General features: G+C 45.3%; 1 non-coding gene and 1 pseudogene across 1 annotated transcript; both read left to right on the top strand.

Moving 5' to 3' along the window:
* The first annotated feature begins 2,510 nt into the window (after nucleotides 1-2,510).
* LOC129654165 (zona pellucida sperm-binding protein 1-like) lies at nucleotides 2,511-5,378 on the top strand (annotated as a pseudogene).
* TRNAF-GAA (transfer RNA phenylalanine (anticodon GAA)) lies at nucleotides 2,956-3,028 on the top strand. Its single transcript has one exon. It is a non-coding gene; the product is annotated as a tRNA-Phe (tRNA).
* Nucleotides 5,379-12,975: the final 7,597 nt, after the last annotated feature.

Here is a 12,975-nt window from a genome sequence, read left to right as displayed (position 1 = left end):
AGCCATCTTCTAAAAATGGCCGATTTCCAAACAAGTGCCTAAGATGTTTTTCCCAAACAGGGGGAAAATATTTCAAAATAGGAAGTTGAAAAACTCTACTGTCCCAGGAAAAATTCAGCTCAGTAGCCCCTTCCCACCACCACTCCAGCCACCTCTGCCCCCATTCCCAGCCAGCCTGATCCCACTGTTCTCCCAGTTCTCTATGCCCTGCCCCTGAAATTCCATCCCCCTCAACACAGTAGCCCCCACAGCACTCCCGGCATCCACCGGCTCCCCAGCAATGCTCAGGCAACCTGTCCTCCAGAAACACGCCCTCAGACCCACCCCAACCAACACCCCACCTCTGGGTTCACAGCCTCTACCTGCTCTGCTGCCAGGGCCCTTAAGCCACCGAGGTTCCCCTGAGCACAGGTTGCAGGAAAAGTTAATCATTGCCAAGCATTCAGTCATTACTACAAATGACTTATCACCCCCAGTATTTGTCTCTCTCAGTCTCTTGTCCACCCTGCGAGGTAAGCATTGTGTGTGTGTGTGTGTGTGTGTTTGCTCAGTCGTGTCTGAATCTTTGTGACCCCCTGGACTGTAGCCTGCCAGGCTCCTCTGTCCCTGGAGCTTTCCAGGCAAGAATACTGGAGTGAGTTGCCATTTCCTACTCCGGGGGATCTTCCTGACCCAGGGATCAAACCCAAGTCTCTTGTGTCTTCTGCATTGGCAAGTGGATTCTTTACTGCTGAGCCACCTTGGAAGCCCACCAGCCCCAATTCACAAACTGGAAACAGAAGCTCGGAAAGATGATGTGTCCCCAGTCACAGTGTGAAAGTGGTGGGGCTGGACTGCAATCAGACTCTAACTGCCCAGCCACGCATCCTTCCTGCTGCTGTGAATCATTAATATGAGGGACCGATGTGGACTAACACTCGCTGAGCTGGACTCCGCTAGGCCCTCCACTAAGGCTTCTAGGCGATGAGGAGGGTGACAGCCCCTCCCTTGGAGGATGGGGCGGATGGCCGGTAATGAGCTAATTCAAGGGGCCCTGGGACTGTGTCCAGTGAATGGGAAGCAGCTGAGTCTGTGAACCGGGCTTGTTGTTGTTACCGGACTTTCTTAGAACTGTCCTAGATTTTCAGAAAACCCAAAAGGACAGGACAGAGAGTTCCTGTATATCCCATTCTTGGCTTCCTCTATAATTAACATCTCACATTAGGAAGGCACATTTATTACAATTAATGAACCAATGTTGACACATTGTTATAACTAAAGTCCATTTCCTTAGCTCTTACCAAAGGTCTTTTTCTGTGTCAGGCTCCCAGGCAGGAGGCCACGTTATTCAGTTGTCCATTCGTGTTTGTCATCGGCGGTATTAATGACCTTAATCCCCAGGAGACCTCTGTGAGGTACTTCTCCTAAGAGTGGAGTCTTCTTAGCAGAGCCCAGTGGCCTCTGGCTTCACTCTTCATCGGTGACTCATCCCTCCATCCCTCTTTCCCCTCCCCCCATTCCAGATGAAGTTGGGAACCAATTTGAGGTGAACAACTGCTCTGTCTGTTCTGCTCTGTCTGCTCTGACTGCCAAGCTCCAGGGGCCCCACGGTCTTCTCTATTGATTACAAAGGCTGCCATGTGCTGGGGGAGACCCCACAGCTGGGAACCAGTGTCAGGTTGGAGAGGACCCTCAGGGACCAGGGACACATTGGAGCTCAAGACCACTCAGAGAGCTAGGGGGTGAGGGGGACTAACTCCTGGGCACCCACTCCTCCTCTGCCTGGATGCTGCTCCCCTGCTGTCCCCCGGCTCCTGCAAGATGGGTGCCCCCACCTGAGGGTGTTCATAGAAGCTGTGGAGTTTTTTCTTTTTATTTGGCTGCACCAGGTCTTAGTTGCAGTACACAGGATCTTCGATCTTCATTGCAACACTCTGAATCTTTTATTTTTTTGGAAGGAAATGAACCCATTTATTGGAGGACAGAACTTCAGTGTGAAACTGAAAGCAATCTGACATTTCCACAAATGAATAAAATGTGTATGGTTGGTATAATTCAATGTGTAAAACAGCATGCTAACTCTTGGTTGTGGCATATGGGAACTAGTTCCCTGACCAGGGATCGAACCCAGGCCCCCTGTGCTGTGAACATGGAGTCTTAGCCTCTGGACCACCAGGGAAGTCCTAGAAGCTGTGTTGCCTGATGGTCACTCTGATCCATCCCAAACTTGATCACACCTGGACTGCAGACTCCCACATGGAAGATGTGAGGACACTAGCTGGTTCTGCTGTATGAGCTGGGTGCCACCCACCTGTAGGAAGAGACAGCTGGGCAACACCCTCCCATGGGGCAGTCCTGGGCACCAGTGCTGGGCCATTCCCAGCACCAATTCCAGCAGCCTCAGTGGCCATTTTGGCAGGGGAGTGGTAGTGATGCTGGAGAGCCTCAGGCTGCCTCCCTACCCTTCCACTTCCTTGACTTCTCTTTTCCAAGTGTCCTTTCGGTGACAGCTCAGAACTCAAATGGTGGTGATGGGAGGGCAGTGCTGCCCTTTGTCTCATTACCAGTGCTTCACTGTTACCACCTTTGCTCTCCTGGACCCTGGCTCCCAGAGAGTCCTCCTGTACCCACTGGTACCTACCGGTCAGAAGCAGGTCTCCCTCTTGTCTGCTCGTATCTGCTAAGTGGGGATAACTTGTCATCGAATCTCTCCAGTCAACAGAGGGACTGGAGGTCCCCAGATGGGGCTTGATCTTCCTGAGTGCTGTGGAGGGCAGTGAGCCCCGACCTGCAAACCACTCCAGAGGGAGGGAGGGAAATGCCGAATCAACCTAATCTGAGCCGGGCATGGTGCCCTAGAATGGCCTCATTTCTGAGTCTAGAAATGATGAGTAGAGCATAATTCTGCTTTGAATTTTTATCACATAGCTTCTTTGGAAGGTAAATATAGATACATTAAGGGTATATTTAGAAGTAGCCGAAATAGCTCAGTTGGGAGAGCGTTAGACTGAAGATCTAAAGGTCCCTGGTTCAATCCCGGGTTTCGGCAATGGTTTTAGGTGTCACCACCAATGGCAGTTTTATTGCATGCCAAAGAATTGATGCTTTTGAAATGTGGTGTTGGAGAAGACGCTTGAGAGTCCCTTGAATAGCAAGGAGATCAAACCTGTCAATTCTAAAGGAAATCAACCCTGAATATTCATTGGAAGGACTGTTGCTAAAGCTGAAGCTCCAATATTTTCACCACCTGATGCGAAGAACCAACTCATTGGAAAAGACCCTGATGCTGGGAAAGATTGAGGACAAGAGGAGAAGTGGGTGACGATTAGATGGTTGGATGGCATCACTGATTCAATGGACATGAGTTTGAGAAAACTCCAGGAGACAGTGAAGAACAGGGAAACCTGGCATGCTGCAGTCCATGGGGTCAGAAAGAGTCGGGTATGACTTAGCAACTGAACAAAAAGAACAAGGGTATGTTTAGGTTTTTCAACATAATCTACAAATGGCACCATAGGACACATACTACTGTTTAACATTCGTTCTACCAAACAAGATACATCTTTCACATTAATAAAGACTGATTCCTGTATATTTTATTTTATTAAGATTTATGTATTTATTTTTGGCTGTGATGGGTCTTCATTGCTTCATGTAGGTTTTCTCTAGTTGCCGCGAGTGGGGGCTCCTCTCTAGTTGTGGTGGGCAGGCTTCTCATCGCGATGACTTCTCTTGTGGAGCATGGGCTTTAGGCGTGTGGGCTTCAGTGGTTGTGGTGGATGACTGGTGTGCTGGGATTTTCATAGACCAGGCATCAAACTTGTGTCTTCTGCATTGGCAGATGGATTCTTAATCACTGGACCATCAGGGAAGCCATTTCATCACTGGTTAGCACCTGGGAGGGTGGCTTAATAATCAGCTCTGCTGTGTACTTCTTCCTGAGCCAAGAAATCCTAACCTGTTGGATGAAGGGGTACCTGTTGGATGGGCTGCTAAGGGCTGTGTTGTTAATTGCTAAGTTACTTCTGACTCTTCGACCCCCATGGACTGTAGCCCTGCAGGCTCCTCTGTCAGTGGAATTCTCCAGGCAAGAATAGTGGAGCAGATAGCCATGCCCTCCTCCAGGGGATCTTCCTGACCCAAGGATGGAAGCCAGGTATCCCTCTTTGCAGGCAGATTCTTTACCTCCTGAGCCACGAGGGAAGCCTAGGAAGCTGAAGGTTGGTTCAGGTCAGTTTCTCCTGCTTCTACTCCTTTTGGGAGCTGCCCATGGCCTTGTGTTTCTGGAAGCAGTGGTAACCTCTTACCTTACCTTCAGTCATTGGTCATCAAGAGCCAGAAAAAGAGGGCACCAATTATCAGCTCTCCTGATGTTGGTCAACACCAAGCAAAGAAAGAAAATCAACCCTCCCAGGGGGACCCTGAAGGCTGAGCCAGGATGCTACCACGTGTAGTGTTTCCTGCCTGCCCAGTCCTCTACTGTAGACATGAGCCATCCAGAAGGAGGAAGGCCTGGACTCCAAATGTGTAAGCAGCACACGTGGCTCTGTACCTCGTGGGACTGGGGCTGGTCATTGTGCCCAGATCTTTCCCCGTCTGCCCGGCCAGCAGCACTGTGGACCTGGGCTGGGTCCCAGATCCCATGTTCCTACCTCACTGCTTCCTGCCTGTGGCTCCGAGCCAGCCCCATGCCTGGACCTTATTCTCGTCCCACCAGGTTTACTTCCTCTGCAGCATCTCTGCCTGCCTCCCCTGGAGACCTCAAGTACATGTAGATCAGGGATTGCGGGTGAGTCTGGGGTGGGGGACAGGATGGGGGGTTCTTTGTTTTCCCATCTGCAGGCCTGTTCCTGGCTTCTGGGTCACATGGTGAGCAGGACGGCCGTGATTCTCAGGTCACCCCAGTGACACTGCCAAGCCCAGAGCATGGGGAGCTCTGCAGGTACCTGGGCTTTGAGGATTCCTCCAGGCAGGACTCCACGCTTGGGCCCTAGGGTACCAGGCCTTTGGGTCAGCCCTTCAGGCCTCAGGCCCCCAGGGTGTGCCAATAAAATGGAGAAGTTCTGGCTGTAGTGAGGGCAGGAGATGGTTTAACTGCATTCACTGGGGAACTAAACAAAGTAGTCATGGTCCACCTCATCTGAATCTCAGCTTCAGCTCTGCCCACTGTGATTACAAAGATCTGGGGTGGGGGAGAGGATGGGAGGGGTCCTCGCCCAGCCCTCCATCCTTCAGACCCTCTGTCTGGCAGGTTCCACCTGGAACTATAACCCAAACCCTCTCCTCTGGGTAGTTCTCTTGCTGTTGCCCTGGTCTGAGGGGTTGATGTCTTCGTGGGCCTGAGCCAGACCAAGTCCAGAAGCTCCAAGAAGGCAAAGGAGGGTGAACAGGCTGAGTAGACCCTTGTTTCAGCCTAGTGAAGGCAGGTATGGAAAAGCTACTGGTGATGAGTGACAGAATCTTCTTGTCTTAAGACACTTGGTCCTTGGAGTCAGCTCCGTCTTCTCAGAATTGAGGCCTCTATTATGGGGTGGTGGCTCATTGGTCAAAGAACCTGCCTGCCAATGCAGGAGACGTAAGAGACCAGTTCAGTCCTTGGGTGGGGAAGATCCCCTGGAGGAGGAAATGGCAACCCCCTCCAGTATTCTTGCCTGGGAAATCCCATAGATAGAGGAGCCTGGCTACAGTACATGGGATCTCAAAAAGTTGGACACGACTGAGGTGACTAAACAACTACAACACATTTCATGGACAGAGGAACCTGGCGGGCTACAGTCCACGGGGTCCCAAAGAGTTGGTCATGACTAAGTGACTAACACACATTATGCGGTAGACTCCAGTGTCTCCCAGGACTGAATTGGGGAGACTTTGCCTCCCCGCAAGGAAAGACAGCATTCCCAGGTAAAATAAGCAGAATGAAAGAAGGTGGGGGAAGTCAATTCTTTGCAGAGTCAAAGAGCAGCCCTAGCTGGGTATGGGGAATGGCAGGGCTAATGGCCCTGTGAAGGCTTGTCACCTTCCCTCAGATACGGGAGTTCTGACCTGGTGTCTGCAATGTGTGCTGCTTGGCTGCCATTGTTGATGAGGGAACCCAGAGTTTCCAGGGCCTAAAGAACTAGACTTAAACAAGCTCCTCCCAGCCCTTCTCTGAGCCTTCCATCCCATGGAGATGCTGGCTACTTCTCTCATCGCCTGCTGCCCTCCCCCCTCCCTTGGTCCCCAAGACTGGTCCACACAGGGATGGTCAGCACAGGCTAAATAGCAGTCCATTGACCCTGATGCTTCCAGGTACCCCAGTGGCCATGGCCATTGGACAGGTCAGTGCAGGTGCTGGTGTGGTGCTGACCTTCATCTGCTCATATATGATGCAGGCCTTCATCACTAATTTGTCAGTGTAGAAAGGCCTTTGCTGCCATGTAGAGGTTCTAAAATGGGAAAGGAAGGCTGGGTACCTAACCCAACCTAGGCAGAGTGGGTAGGGTTCAGTTTCTGGCAGCTGGACAATCTGGGAGGAGGAATACAAGCCAGGATGTTTGAGTTGTGTGACTCTGCCTCTTACTAGCTGGGTAATGTTGAGTTATTGAACTCTTCAGGGCCTCAGTTTCCTATCTGTAAAATGGGAATAATACCTATCCCCATGGGGGTGTTGGATAAAATGAATTAGTAAATAAGAATCCTTAGAATATTGTGTGTATGCTAGGTCGCAACTCTGTGCGACCCTATGAACTGTAGCCTACTAGGCTTTTCTGTCCGTGGAATTCTCCAGATAAAAATACTGGAGTGGGTTGTCATGCCATCTTCCAAGGGATCTTTCCAACTCAGGGATTGAACCTGCGTCTCTTTAGGTCTGCTGCATTGGCAGGTGGGTTCTTAACCACTACCATCACCTGGGAAGCCAAAACGGCAACATTTACTGAGTGCCATTAACTGCTAGAATTTCTCCTCCTGCTGCCCCAAACCTAATGCTTACCTAATATTTTTTTCCTCCCCTATATGAGGACAAGCTGATAGTCCAAGATAAGGAGGGGCTGAGGGAAGCAGCTGCCTCAGGCTTTTCCAGCAGAATAGAGCGCTCAGGCAGGAAGACACAGACACTTGCTGTGGAAGTTGGTTAAGGAGCTCCCCTTAGCTAGACTGTTTACCCCCTGTGACTAGGAATGACCTGTCCTGTCCAACCTCCTGGCTTGTACAGGGCCTATGGGCTGTGCTCTTCAGGGTTAGTGTGAAGTAACACTTCTCAATTTTGTTGCTGCTTGGAGGAGCCAGGCTGAAGTGCTCTGAGGGGTCAGGGATTCAAGTTCCATCCAGGGCCAACTCTTCCTACCACCACCCTCATCACTCAAGCTCATCGTGAGCATTTAAACAGCCCGGGAGGGTGGTTCTGGGAATGGCATCGATGCTGTGTTTAAACCAAGTGTGAATTTACAGATTCCAGTTGGAATCACAACGTATAACTGACTTTTCTCTTTTAACTTATTTCATGCAAAGGTAAACCTCTTGTGTCATTGTTTATCATTTTTAACAGCTGCATTCTCCTTCATATTGAAGTCTATATTTAATCTCATTTTTTAAAACTTTTTAATAAAAAGAAAAAGTACTGGCCAGGCAGCTTGTTTGATCTTAGTTCCCTGACCAGGGATTGAACTTGAGCCATGGCAGTGAAAGCACCAAATCCTAAGCACTAGACCCATGAGGAACTCCCTGATCTCCTTTTGATGAAAATCAAGTCTATTGTTAAGGATAACAGGTGTTGAATACAACTGCATGCGTGCATGCTACGTCACTTCAGTCAACCCCATGGACTATAGCACACCAGGTTCCTCTGTCCATGGGATTCTCCAGGTAAGAATACTGGAGTGGGTTGCCATTTCCTTCTCCAGGGGAACTTCCCAACCCAGGGAGTGAACCTGGGTCTCTTGTCAAGTCTCCTGCATTGGCAGGCGGGTTCTGTACCACCACCTGGGAAGCCCGAATATAACTGCCAATGTGTGTAATTTTTTGTACACCATTTTCTTCAAAGAAATTCTTAGAACTGCTGGGTTGAAGGCTACACCCCTCTTGACTGTTGGGTTCTGGTGATGTATGGGTGCCTGTTCCCTCACAGCCTTGCCACCACAGATCATATCATTCTAAAGCTTTGCCTATCTGAGCATCACTAGGTAAACAGCATCACTGATTTAAAATAGGTTTCTTTGATTAGAGGTTAAGCATTTTTTTCTTTTTTAAAAATTTTATTTGCTATTGTTTTTTGTTTGTTTTTCAGTTTTATTTAATTATTTACTTTACAATATTGTATTGGTTTTGCCATACAGTGACATGAATCTGCCATGGGTGTACATGAGTTCCCCATTCTGAACCCCCTCCCACCTCCCTCCCCATCCCACCCCTCTGGGTCATCCCAGTGCACCAGCCTTGAGCATCCTGTATCATGCATCGAACCTGGACTGGCAATTGGTTTCACATGTGATAATTTACATGTTTCAATGTCATTCTCCCATATCATCCCACCCTCACCCTCTCCCACAGAGTCCAAAAGACTGTTCTATACATCTGTGTCTATTTTGCTGTCATTTATTATTTTTATAACCAAACAAAAATATGTAAAAGTTTTAAAAGCCCTTTAGGGCAGATAATTTTATTTTTTGTATTCCAAATTTCTTATTCATCCAATAATGTCTTAATACATATATACTTTTTAAATTTAAATTTATTTATTTTAATTGGAGGCTAATTACTTTACAATATTGTATTGGTTTTGCCATACATTGACATGAATCCGCCATGGGTGTACACGTGTTCCCCATCCGGAAACCCCTCCCACCTCCCTCCCCGTACCATCCCTCTGGGTCATCCCAGTGCACCAGCCCCAAGAATCCTGTATCCTGCATGGAACCTGGACTGGCGATTCATTTCTTATATGATATTATATATGTTTCAATGCCATTGTTCCAAATCATCCCACCCTCTCCCTCTCCCACAGAGTCCAAAAGACTGTTCTATACATCTGTGTCTCTTTTGCTGTCTCGCATACAGGGTTATCATTACCATCTTTCTAAATTCCATATATATCCTTTAGTATACTGTATTGATGTTTTTCTTTCTGGCTTACTTCACTCTGTATAATAGGCTCCAGTTTCATCCACCTCATTAGAACTTATTCAAATGTATTCTTTTAATGGCTGAGTAATACTCCATTGTGTATATGTACCACAGCTTTCTTATCCATTCATCTGCTGATGGACATCTAGGTTGCTTCCATGTCCGGGCTATTATAAACAGTGCTGCGATGAACATTGGGGTACACGTGTCTCTTTCAATTCTGGTTTCCTCAGTGTGTATGCCCAGCAGTGGGATTGCTGGGTCATAAGGCAGTTCTATTTATAGTTTTTTAAGGAATCTCCACACTGTTCTCCATAGTGGCTGTACTAGTTTGCATTCCCACCAACAGTGTAAGAGGGTTCCCTTTTCTCCACACTCTCTCCAGCATTTATTGCTTGTAGACTTTTGGATCGCAGCCATTCTGACTGGCGTGAAATGGTACATCATTGTGGTTTTGATTTGCATTTCTCTGATAATGAGTGATGTTGAGCATCTTTTCATGTGTTTGTTAGCCATCTGTATGTCTTCTTTAGATGCTTACTCCTTGGAAGGAAATTTATGACCAACCTAGATAGCACGTTCAAAAGCAGAGACATTACTTTGCCAACAAAGGTTCGTCTAGTCAAGGCTATGGTTTTTCCTGTGGTCATGTATAGATGTGAGAGTTGGACTGTAAAGAAAGCTGAGCACCACAGAATTCATGCTTTTGAACTGTGGTGTTGGAGAAGACTCTTGAGAGTCCCTTGGACTGCAAGGAGATCCAACCAGTCCATTCTGAAGGAGATCAGCCCTGGAATTTCTTTGGAAGGAATGATGCTAAAGCTGAAACTCCAGTACTTTGGCCACCTCATGTGAAGAGTTGACTCATTGGAAAAGACTCTGATGCTGGGAGGGATTGGGGGTGGGAGGAGAAGGGGACGACAGGATAAGATGGCTGGATGGCATCACTGACTCGATAGACGTGAGTTTGAGTGAACTCTGGGATTTGGTGATGGACAGGGAGGCCTGGCGTGCTGCGATTCATGGGGTCACAAAGAGTTGGACACGACTGAGCGACTGATCTGATCTGATCTGATTTGATGTCTTCTTTGGAGAAATGTGTAGTTCTTTGGCCCATTTTTTATTGGGTAGTTTATTTTTCTGGAATTGAGCTGCAGGAGTTGCTTGTATATTTTTGAGATTAGTTGCTTGTCAGTTGCTTCATTTTCTATTATTTTCTCCCATTCTGAAGGCTGTCTTTTCACCTTGCTTATAGTTTCCTTTGTTGTGCAAAAGCTTTTAAGTTTAATTAGGTCCCATTTGTTTATTTTTGCTTTTATTTCCAATATTCTGGGAGGTGGGTCATAGAGGATCCTGCATGATTTATGTCGGAGAGTGTTTTGCCTATGTTCTCCTCTAGGAGTTTTATAGTTTCTGGTCCTACGTTTAGATATTTAATCCATTTTGAGTTTATTTTAGCAAGTGTTCTAGTTTCATTTTTTTACAAGTGGTTGACCAGTTTTCCCAGCACCACTTGTTAAAGAGATTGTCTTTTCTCCATTGTATATTCTTGCCTCCTTTGTCGAAGATTAGGTGTCCATAGGTGTGTGGATTTATCTCTGGGCTTTCTGTTTTGTTCCATTGATCTATATTTCTGTCTTTGTGCCAGTACCATACTGTCTTAATGACTGTGGCTTTGTAGTAGAGCCTGAAGTCAGGCAAGTTGATTCCTTCAGTTCCATTCTTCTTTCTCAAGATTGCTTTGGCTATTCGAGGTTTTTTGTTTTTCCATACAAATTGTGAAATTATTTGTTCTAGTTCTGTGAAAAATACCATTGGTAGCTTGATAGGGGTTGCATTGAATCTGTAGATTGCTTTGGGTAGTATACTCATTTTCACTATATTGATTCTTCCAATCCATGAACATGGTATATTTCTCCATCTATTAGTGTCCTCTTTGATTTCTTTCACCAGTGTTTTATAGTTTTCTATATATAGGTCTTTAGTTTCTTTAGGTAGGTATATTCCTAAGTATTTTATTCTTTCCGTTGCAATGGTGAATGGAATTGTTTCCTTAATTTCTCTTTCTATTTTCTCATTATTAGTGTATGGGAATGCAAGGGATTTCTGTGTGTTGATTTTATATCCTGCAACTTTACTATATTCATTGATTAGCTCTAGTAATTTGCTGGTGGAGTCTTTAGGGTTTTCTATGTAGAGGATCATGTCATCTGCAAACAGTGAGAGTTTTACTTCTTCTTTTCCAATGTGGGTTCCTTTTATTTCTTTTTCTGCTCTGATTGCTGTGGCCAAAACTTCCAAAACTATGTTGAATAGTAGTGGTGAAAGTGGGCACCCTTGTCTTGTTCCTGACTTTAGGGGAAATGCTTTCAATTTTTCACCATTGATGATAATGTTTGCTGTGGGTTTGTTATATATAGCTTTGATTATGTTGAGGTATGTTCCTTCTATTCCTGTTTTCTGGAGAGTTTTTATCATAAATGGATGTTGAATTTTGTCAAAGGCTTTCTCTGCATCTATTGAGATAATCATATGGCTTTTATTTTTCAATTTGTTAATGTGGTGTATTTCACTGATTGATTTGCAGATATTGAAGAATCCTTGCATCCCTGGGATAAAGCCCACTTGGTCATGGTGTATGATCTTTTTCATGTGTTGTTGGATTCTGATTGCTAGAATTTTGTTAAGGATTTTTGCATCTACGTTCATCAGTGATATTGGCCTGTAGTTTTCTTTTTTTGTGGCATCTTTGTCAGGTTTTGGTATTAGGGTGATGGTGGCCTCATAGAATGAGTTTGGAAGTTTACTTTCCTCTGCAATTTTCTGGAAGAGTTTGAGTAGTATAGGTGTTAGCTCTTCTCTAAATTTTTGGCAGAATTCAGCTGTGAAGCTGTCTGGACCTGGGCTTTTGTTTGCTGGAAGATTTCAGATTACAGTTTCAATTTCCATGCTTGTGATGGGCCTGTTAAGATTTTCTGTTTCTTTCTGGTTCAGTTTTGGAAAGTTGTACTTTTCTAAGAATTTGTCCATTTTTTCCAATTTGTCAATTTTATTGACATATAATTGCTGATAGTAGTCTCTTATGATCCTTTGTATTTCTGTGTTGTCTGTTGTGATCTCTCCGTTTTCATTTCTAATTTTATTGATTTGATTTTTCTCCCTTTGTTTCTTGATGAGTCTGGCTAATGGTTTGTTAATTTTATTTATCCTTTCAAAGAACCAGCTTTTGGCTTTGTTAATTTTTGCTATGGTCTCTTTTGTTTCTTTTGCGTTTATTTCTGCCCTAATTTTTAAGATTTCTTTCCTTCTACTAACCCTGGGGTTCTTCATTTCTTCCTTTTCTAGTTGATTTAGGTGTAGAGTTAGGTTATTTATTTGACTTTTTTCTTGTTTCTTGAGGTATGCCTGTATTGCTATGAATTTCCTGTTAGCACTGCTTTTACAGTGTCCCACAGGTTTTGGGTTGTTGTGTTTTCATTTTCATTCGTTTTTATGCATATTTTTATTTCCCTTTTGATTTCTTCTGTGATTTGTTGGTTATTCAGCAGCGTGTTGTTCAGCCTCCATATGTTGGAATTTTTAATAGTTTTTCTCCTATAATTGAGATCTAATCTTACTGCATTGTGGTCAGAAAAGATGCTTGGAATGATTTCATTTTTTTTGAATTTACCAAGGCTAGATTTATGGCCCAGGATGTGATCTATCCTGGATAAGGTTCCATATGCACTTGAGAAAAATGTGAAATTCATTGTTTTGGGGTGAAATGTCCTACAGATATCAATTAGGTCTAACTGGTCTATTGTATCATTTAAAGTTTGTGTTTCCTTGTTAATTTTCTGTTTAATTGATCTATCCATAGGTGTGAGTGGGGTATTAAAGTCTCCCACTATTATTGTG

The sequence above is a fragment of the Bubalus kerabau genome, chromosome 5, assembly GCF_029407905.1.
Source record: "Bubalus kerabau isolate K-KA32 ecotype Philippines breed swamp buffalo chromosome 5, PCC_UOA_SB_1v2, whole genome shotgun sequence".
Taxonomy (NCBI): Eukaryota; Metazoa; Chordata; class Mammalia; order Artiodactyla; family Bovidae; genus Bubalus; species Bubalus kerabau.
This window is presented reverse-complemented; position numbering and strand designations above follow the sequence as displayed.